The sequence below is a fragment of the Notothenia rossii genome (assembly GCF_949606895.1).
Source record: "Notothenia rossii genome assembly, chromosome: 8".
Lineage (NCBI taxonomy): Eukaryota > Metazoa > Chordata > Actinopteri > Perciformes > Nototheniidae > Notothenia > Notothenia rossii.
In genome coordinates this window covers 58,237,919-58,248,064 of record NC_136906.1, presented here as the reverse complement: position 1 = coordinate 58,248,064, position 10,146 = coordinate 58,237,919, and the positions used below count along the sequence as shown (strand labels likewise).

Sequence of the window (10,146 nt, the reverse complement as noted above, 5' to 3'; positions counted from 1 at the left end):
ATAATGAAATGAAAAACAAACAAACCCTGAAAACAACTACAACAGAAAAATGCTGCATTTACAGAAATGATGCAAACTAAATACAACACACAAACCCCGAAAACAAACGCAACAAAAAAACGCTGCAAATACCAAAACGATATGTAAAGTCCAAAGCACGTACAAATCCCAAAACACATACTAAAAAGATTCCGGAAGTGCTCGAGGCCTCTAGGGGACACGCTACGTGGAACAGATTGATGTCTGACCAGACATAGAGAGAACGAACAAGAGTGATGGAAATCGGGAGGAAATAAAGTTCATTTAAGTGGAGAAAGATATAAGAAGGTAAGTTTTGTTTTTATACATAGAGCGTCATATTTATATAGCTAGCATTAGCGTGCCTAACTACTACACCAGCTGAGGAGAGCTTCACGTGAAGAGAAGATAAAGTGAGGGAAGAACATTGTTAAAAGAGATGACAAATCGAGTGCAGGCAAATAACACGGGCCATAAGTGAGTACCGCGGAAAAAGGACATTTGAATTCTCAGCAGTTTGTTTATATGTATGTATTTGTGTATAGATGTTGCAACTATACAGAGCTTTAGCAATTGCCTGTAACTATGGTCATGCTAATAAAGCTATTAAATTGAGAGAGAGAGAGAGAGAGAGAGAGAGAGAGAGAGAGAGAGAGAGAGAGAGAGAGAGAGAGAGAGAGAGAGAGAGAGAGAAGAGAAGTGACAACATGTGAAGAGGGACAAAGTAATGACAGGATTGTAGTTTGCATTAGACATGCTCAAGAACAAATATAGAGAAGACATTCAAGGAGAGAGAGAGACTAAACACAGATTCAACGGTAAACATGATGTACCTTTATATTTATTTAGCTAACCACTATTTAGACTATGTGTTTTTGATTAAATGGATTTACTACATCAATGTATGTCTTTTCAGGCTGCCATGTTTTGTCCTTTCTGTGGCCAACATCTGGGGACAGTTCAAGTGTTCTGTGGCTCCTGTGGCAAACATGTACAGTTTTTGGCAGAAGTTGAACACAATAGTAAGTTCACTTTTTTGTATTGTATCTGTTTCAAATGCAAGAAATAGGGATTCAACACACTACTCTGTTTAGAATACTAATTGGCAGATGCATACACTAGTTATCAGCATGAAGGACACATTTTTTCATTGTCTGTTTATGTGAAATATGTAGAAGCCATCATTAAATTGTAGACCAATGCATGATTAAATACACAAAACATGTGTATTATTTATATACATTCATAATTGTGTAGTAGTTCTATCTTTATAGAGAACATTATACATTTAGAATCAGATTGTGAGACAGTGAGCGGCTGGGAAAGTCACACCGCCATGGGGCACAAACAGTTGCTATGACATGATGTTTTCTTCATTCTCAGGCATTCCATAAGGAGGGTCAGGAACTCACGCTTGGGACCACCAGTGTCCACTCCATCCTCAGTTTGTCCCTCATCATCAGTGAACTTAACTGACATCTCATGAGAGGGGTCGAATGAGGCTCCTTTGAAGCCGCGGATTGCTCCATCCCACACATTGGCTCTATTCATATTGAACCTGTTGCAAGATGTATTTGTTCTTTTTGCAGAGAGTTTTGCAACAATGTCCTCCGCAGTCAGGTATCCTGTGCTGGGGAAGACAAAGCAATGTATTGTAATATTAAATGACGAAGCTAGTAATAAGATTTACAGTATAGAATAGAACAATTAAGTGGTAATAGTAACAATTAATCCCGTTGCTTCATTTTGTCTTCTGGCTCAGACTGGCTATCAATAATGATAAGTGCATACCCATTTGTGTAGTTGCTGCAGTGAGAAGACAGTTGAATAATTATTTTCAAATACATGATATATGCATGACCGTCATATTTACAAAAGGATGTCGATAATCTTCCTGTTTTTTTTCAATACATTGGGTTCTAAACTGACAACAGCACTTTTGTCATACTCCTGCACAATCCTTGTAAACATTTGAAATGGAACAATTTCTGATCTTTGAAAACTATTTGTGGGTGATTTTGTATCGTCTTCACTAAGATGTCAGATATTGTGGGTGTCATTTGGAAATGTATGAAAGTATAATTGTTCTGCTTCCTGGCAATGTTACCCACTGTGATTGGAGGCTATACAAACAAACAAACGTAAAATAAAGATACACACCACACAACTTTGTCACGATGAAACTGTCAACATTGTTTACCTATAGAAGTTGATCTGACCCGGGGCAGACTGGACCTCTTCCTGGAATGGGGTTTGTGCTCTATCCTATTTTTACCCAGGAAATAAGTGCACACAAAGGTATTTATTGATTTCATGTTCACAAATTCAAACCTACATGGTATAATTACATTTCTAATTAGTCTTACCCGATCAGGCGCTGGTTGTGGGTGCCTGAGAGGTCTGATAAAGGTTTGGAATGTCCCACACCTGCATACCAACAAATGACTGACTGAAATAAAATTAATTCACTTTAATTAAGAATAGATGCCACGATAAATCCAAACTGACCAAGGTACATTATATTGTTGACCGTCCATGTCATGCTTTTCCGGTTATTACCCGTCCCCTTGTGGGTTATGAAGGTTTTTCTGCGTGTAAACGGTCTGCAGAGTCAAAACTCTTAAAGTACACCCTGTAGCGAGTAAAACTTGTAACACAGAAAATACCTCCCCAAAATGCGTCGTTGGTGAAACGTCATCATCCATTTGATTCTTCCGGGTACGTGCTTACGAAAGCACGTACCCGGAACTAAATGGGCCAATCCGTGGAGCCGTTACGTTACGTCCGCGGAGCCGTTACGTTAAATCCCCGCTGATTGGTCCAAATTGACCAATCCACACACACACCCAGTGCAGGCAGCTCTGCTGATTTCTGCTCCCTGGCTGCAGGCTGATAACAGACAGTTGGGATCGCGGCGAAATTCTCTCTGCAGACCCATTCTCACAGTGTTTATCAACCTTTTTCTTACTCAATATCAAGCCACACTTATTGTTTTTACTTTGGCTGTGACTTTGTGTGTGCTCAGGGTGAGTTTGGCTGTGTTTCGCTGTGTATCGCTAAACAAGGCAATCACACCTCCACGGAGCTCAGCGCGATTCACAACGTGAACCAACCAATCAGAGCACACTGTGCTCACAGGGAGGGTGGGGGCTGGAGCTATAGATGAGTGTAACAAATGTGTCACTTCCGGGCAAAAATAACGGCTCCGCCCACTTTTGGGGGAAAACAATGCTGTCAGTTGAACAGCGGTCAATACAAATTCTGAAGTTTTTGCCAATCCGATCAGAAATTTAAGAAAACCGGAGATTTTTGGATCTTCAAAGAGCCCGATTCCAATGGCCAGACAGGCAAACAATTGCATTAAGCCATTAGAAATAGACGATCGGGCTCGATATATGGTTAAATATAGCAGTAGGCTATCGATTTTCATAGATGAGAGTAACATCTTCGTCACTTTACGGCCCCGCCCACTTTTGGGGGAAACAACGGCTGTCATTTGAATGGCGGTCGAGCCTGAAGCCAAAGAGATCTTCTGTTACTGTCCTTTCTTCTTAGAGGAAGTACAGAAACACGTAACTCTGGATTTATTTTAATGTTTGAGGTGCAATAAACGACACAGCAGGTTTTTGGCATGATAAAACTATTATGTTCCGCCTCACTCATGAGAGTAACAGCTGGAGAAATTACAGCCTCGCCTACTGATTTTAATTTAACCATATATCAAGACCGATTGTCGATTACCAATGATCGAATGTAATTGTTTGCCTGACTGGCCATCGTAATCGAGCTCTTTGAAGATCCAAAAATCCACGGTTTTCAAAAAAAATTGATCGAATGGGCAAAAACTTCAGAATTTGTATTGACCGCCATTCAAATAACAGCGTTGTTTTCCCCAAAAAGTGGGCGGGGCCGTAATTTTTGCCCAGAAGTGACGTAGGTGTTACTCTCATCTACTGTATTGGAGCTACAACGAGCCGTTAAAGGCAGAGAGTGAAATTCAGTGAATACACATAGTTTACAGAGATGTTGTATGAGAAACCAAAGTGATTTTGGAAAATTGCACAATAAAAATCTATTCTAGTAGACCTCAACAATGGAATTCTGATCAGTGGAAATGGCCATGAAATGGGACCTTTAAATTACACATTAGGATTTACATTGGGGCACAATAAACCAACTCCTCTCTGCACCTATAATATATTTATATGATGTCAAGAGTTACATTTCGGTGCACAATGCTGTCTCTTGACAATGCTGTCTCTTGACTCTTTTACCAAACAAGCTAACGCTAGCTGGGTAAATATGACGTTCTTTGTATCAAAACAAAACTTAACTTCTTATATATCGACTTTTTCCACTTCGATCTACTTTGTTTCCTCCGGCTTCAATTTGCAGCACTCTTGTTCGTTCTCTCTATGTCTGGTCAGACATCAATCTGTTCCACGTAGCGTGCCCCCTAGAGGCCTGGAGCACTTCCGGAATGTTTTTTTTTTGTATGTGTTTTGGGATTTGTACGTGCTTTGGACTTTGCATATCGTTTTGGTATTTGCAGCGTTTTTTGGTGCGATTGTTTTCGGGGTTTGTGTGTTGTATTTAGTTTGCATCATTTCTGTAAATGCAGCGTTTTTTGGTTGTATTTGTTTTCAGGATTTGTAGCTGTTTCCTGCTAATGTATGTGTTTTTGGCCGTTGTTCCGCGTTTGCACCTGCCGTCCACCGTAGGTACTGCCCTGAGTGACAGACCTTTTTCCCAGTCATAAAAAAAGTCGGGAGGAATAGAGTGGCGAAGTCCTTCCCTTTCCGGTGGACCTCCATGGGACCTTATTTCGGAAAAATCATGTATTGAAGTCAATGGAGAGAGAAAGATTATCTTTTGATCCAGTTTGAATTGTGCAACGAATTACACATATACTACACTACTATATTACACCTATGATATTTGTCAATTTAAAAGATAATTTTGCAAGTCAAAAAAATACAAATGTGTCATAAAACTGTGAAGTAACACAGTTGTTTGTGTGAAGCACTCTGGTCTTGCACACGTCACCAACACCAAGATGGCCGTCACGTTGGCACATTTCGCTTCTTTCGTTCAGAATGAAGCGAAACGTATTAAAAGAGGTGAAAATCACTGCAAGTCTGGGCATGTTGAGAGCTGTGCATACACAAAAGGGGAGTAAGTCGGTTCCGTAAGAGCCAGCATGCGGGACCGGCTATACAAGGTTTCGGTGAGTAACACGAGTGTTGTAACGTTAATGTACGCAACGCTGGGAGTTGTAGTCTTTCTAGTTGCGTATTTTTCATAGTCTTATATTTCAATAGTTTTAAGTCAAACTGTGACTTTTTTGACATGGAAATTATTTTTTAAGATTGACAAACATCATATGTGTAATTCATGGCACAATTCAAACGGGATCGAAATATACGTTTTCTCTCTCCATTGACTTCAATACATAATTTTTCAGAAATAAAGTCCAATGGGGCGGAAGTAGATGGGCGGGACTTCGCCACTCTATACGGATACCGTGGCCGTTTCTCAATCGCAAGTAAAACTGCTGCAGAGCAACTATTTCAAGTATACTACGTCATCAAGTGGCGCCGAAGGACTGTTGAAATCCATGTTAAATGCCCACTATGACGTAGTATACTTGATATAGTTGCTCTGCAGCATGTGTACTCGCGATTGAGAAACGGCCTGTTACACCCGTAATTTTGAAATACTTAATAAACATAATTGTTGACAATAAATGGGGAAGTTAAATGGTGACATCCGTTAATTATATTTTTTAAATTATTTTACTAGTCTTGCAAAATATGACATTTTAGATTAGATACCCTTACATATTACATCTCAACTTCAGTATCACTTAAATTCACCAGACGTCCTCATTTAATTCCATTCAATATAAAAGGTTTGTGCAAATATCATTATATCCTGATTTATATCCTGACATTCCTTAAAAAGACCTAGATAGTATTTTCAGACAGGAGTGACACAAAACATTGAAAATTCCCTTTGTAAAATAAATATACCTGGTTATAAAGTTATCTCCTTAAATCTAATGATACTTGAACTAATCTGACCACATATTATTCCCTGACATCGACCCTAACCCTAAAGCTTCACTCTCGTCTCTTTACATCCAACTACACATCCAGCAGAGCCAAGGTCTTGCCGTCTCCTTTAGCTGGGCTTTAAGCTGACTTTCAGCTGACACATCAGCATGCTGGTGATCCACAGCAGTGATAGCTTTTGGCTGTTATGACACGAGGGACCAAGATTGTTTTGTGCGCAATGGTGTGAGGGCCAGTCAGTCATCGGAGCTGGGAGGATTTATCACTGCATGCTCGGTATTGATTTATCCCTGAGCCCAGGTCTCTCCCCCTCCCGAACCACCCCTCCCGCACCCCCCCCTCGTGTCTCTCCTCTCCTGAGCCTGTGGCCTCAGTGTGCCTGGTTCCTCGGAGTGGTATCGGGCTGTAATCCCTCTAGCTGATATACAGTATCCCTCCCTCGTTGTAAAACATTGATTGCTCTGTAATAACAAGTGGAGATTGTGTACAGCCCCATTGTGTGTTAGGAGCGATGACCTATGGTATTTTTTCTTAATGGAAAAAAATGTGTACAATTTGAGAGAATTGTTGCCATCGCGCTGCTCAAGTCAAGTCAGGCTTATTTGTTTAGCTCAGTGTCACAAACAATATATCAAAATCTCTCCTCGTTTCCGAGGATCATCTTTTAGAAAACAGGGATAAACCTCTGGAAAAGCCTCAACACACACTCAAGACAAAGAGTCAAACCTCTAGAGGAAGTCAGACAGAAGCTTTAGATTCTTTTCAGGGCTGTCCAACGATTATTTGAATACAAAAATAACATGATATGCTGATTGATAGGCGATAAATAAAAAGATATGCTTGGAAAAGACCCATGAAGCTATTTAAACTAGAAAACATTACATTGTTATTGAAAATGAGTAAATAATGTAATACAAATATTAGATGGGGGCATTATAAACTTTAAAAACGTTTAGTTCCAATTATTATTCCAAATATATGTCATTTATCAATTTACTTAAGCCTATTAATAATTAAAATAAAGACTTTAACTTGAAAGCCCTAATTATTTAATTAAACTGACACGGCTTAACTGGATAGCACCAGTCAGTGTATACCTCAGCAAATGTCTGCAAAATCCCTATTTCAAGAGTGATAAATAATTAACTCAAACTTAACAGATATACATTTATGTGGATGTATGGATACCTAATGGAATACACATTAACACAGACAAGCATGAAATGTTAAAGTCCAAGACAAACAGTTTAGAATAGTGGAACTAAAGAAATAATAAACAGCTGAAACATTTTGTACTTCACTGTTGCCTGGTGACATAAGATGTGGCTGTTATGTCTTGTTGCACGTCATCATTGATGCTTTTCCTCCACATTTCCTGTCAATTTCTATCAGCATCTGTCAAATAAGAACATAACTGCCGATCTCCTCTGATGAGTCACTGGCTCCCTTGGCCCATGACTTTATATTACATTTTATAAACATCTAAGTTTTGTAATATCCTAATTACTAATCGTCTAACAGATGCTTAAAAATAAAGGACTAAAATAAGTCCTACGTTAAAAAAAAGTATGTTTTTGTAAATGATGAAACAATGATTTCGTTTGATGGAGCGCAGGTATAAAGGCATCTCATCCTTGACTGAACTGAATGTGTCAGCTTCGGCATTGTGAACATGCTCTGGTGGGAGAATTAATTTCCATTCATTTCATTCCATATCACTTCATGCATTTCCTACCAATATGCTACATTCCCACAAACAATGCTCATTGGCGCCGTCGCTGTCTTATAATTACCAACACCTGCCATTTGATTACTTCCACCTGTTGCTCGCCTAATGAGACGCTTGTATAGTGACACCATTGATTATGATCTCAGGCTCTCAGATTAGTCTCCATTCTGCGGTGTCCTCGCTGCTTAGCTAACCTGTCTCTCCCACTAACTCTGACCCTAGAGTTAAAGCCGTCGATATTTTCATTTTTCATGTCCAATAAATGTGTCAGACATTTAGAGGCTGAAGGGCCGGACGTCCATGACCCCTGTCTGCTGCCACCGCACAGCATCTCATTTGTCCTGTCTCATCCATTCAACAGCAAGGCTGCTCTATGACATTACATTGGTTTCAAGTGAGGACGGTGTGTCTTTGAAAGAGAAAACTCTCCAAAACGTTCATCTTCTTCAATATCTGACATTAAGTGTCATTCAAATAACATTCAGTAGATAACAAAAAAAAGTTGCAGACAGCATAGCCTGCACTATTTATCTTTTTATTCATTGTTCAAGCCCTCTAGATTACACAGAAATGCAAAAACATAAACATAAGTAAGGGCAAGGTCCACTCTGCAACTCTATCCTAAGGGTGTTAAATATTGGTCTAATTGAAATGTGAAAGCTACCAATTTGGCAATAGCTAGGTAGATAGATAGTATTTGCTAGCTAGCTTGATAGAGAAGTAGCTAATGTAAGCTAGCTAACTAATTAGAAGGGTGACCAACATTAGCTAGCTTGTTCAGTAGCCCATAGATATATATAAACACTAGATGGCTCATGGGAGATTTTCCAGCGTAGCTGACCGGCCGCCATCTTGCTACAGTCAACAGTTACTCTGATTCGCGTTATGGTAGCTGTTGTAAGGTGAGTGATCTGCACAAAAATTTGCTGAAATCTTGACTGATTTACAAACGGTTTGGTTTATTATAAACATTATTAGCATGGCTATGATACAGGATGCTTGGACATGTTGAAATTGCAGCTTTTCTTTGTGTATGTGGTTGTATTTATTAGCTGGCTAATAATAAGAGGCTGTGAGTGAGACCTAGTATTACAAAGTTGACCCAGCAACTTTACACCAGTGGGAGAGGCATAACTGGTCCTTCTTTTCAACATAACTTAAGTTACACATGATTTCTTCCAAGTGGTTTGGCTTGTTAAAAACATCTTGCATTATGATACAGGAATTTGCTGGCTTTGTGTTTACAGAAGTACCTGACTATGCCAGACTTTTGTGCAGCCTACGGATGCTCCAATCGCCGCTGTCTGCCACCTACTATGTATTTATTAAATCTTCATGTTCCATGAGACGCAGCACTATGTTCCCCACATATGTTTATGTTTGCTCAGTCTAATAAACCCATAACATGGTTGTGAAAGAATACCAAATCTGAGGCTGGACAATGATTGATTGTTGGTGTGCCATGTGTCTCCGTGTGTCTTATTGGTTTTGTGTTATACTGTATTTTATTGTGTGCAGCTGGTCCTTATCTCCAAGACACATTTAAAACAAATAACCTTGAACCTTGAAGCCCCATCTCTCCCCACCTGCTCCTGCTTCCTACATCCCCTCCACACCACACCAAGTTGTTATTCTTAATAATAATAATACATTTATTTTGGGGGGCCACCTTTCATAACACCCAAGGACACCTTACAGGGGCATAGGGGCAATATAGGGAACAATTGAAACAGTGGACTTTGTGATATATCAGCCGGGGTGAGACAAGACAAACCACAAATCGACTACAGAAGGACCCAAAAGGACACATGGTACAGTTTATATTATTCTTGGTCTTTTTTCAATAACATATTTCAAAGGTTCTGGATTTGTTTACAAATCTAGAAACTAAATACAAAACTAGGATGATATGAAGATCTCATGTCAAAAATAATTGTGATAAATGAGACAGAACTGGCCTGTCTGTGAGCACATTTTATGTTGGTTTGGTTCTTCTGATAAAGGTGTGAATATCTAAATAATATACCAACATATGCTATTGTCATTAGTTGTGTCCCTGTACTTCAAGCTAAGGCATTGCTAAATTAACAACTCTTGGCTTACAGAGTGGTAACACAAGACCGATTTTTATATATAAAATATAAATGTATTTTAATTTTATTATTTATTTATAATTTATTTTAAATATTAACAATATAATAAAATAAATGGAAATATATACACCGGCAAATATTTAATATAAATACCTTGTGTGTGTTTGTGTATAGCTATTGCTTTATCTGATTAATGTTATTTTCAAATGAAAGTCCATGATTATAAGTATGC

General features: G+C 39.0%; 1 long non-coding RNA gene across 1 annotated transcript; it reads left to right on the top strand.

The window, feature by feature from the left end:
- The first annotated feature begins 220 nt into the window (after positions 1-220).
- Positions 221-2,164, top strand: LOC307017463. Its single transcript, XR_013802183.1, has 3 exons — positions 221-327; positions 935-1,040; positions 1,402-2,164. It is a non-coding gene; the product is annotated as an uncharacterized lncRNA (long non-coding RNA).
- Positions 2,165-10,146: the final 7,982 nt, after the last annotated feature.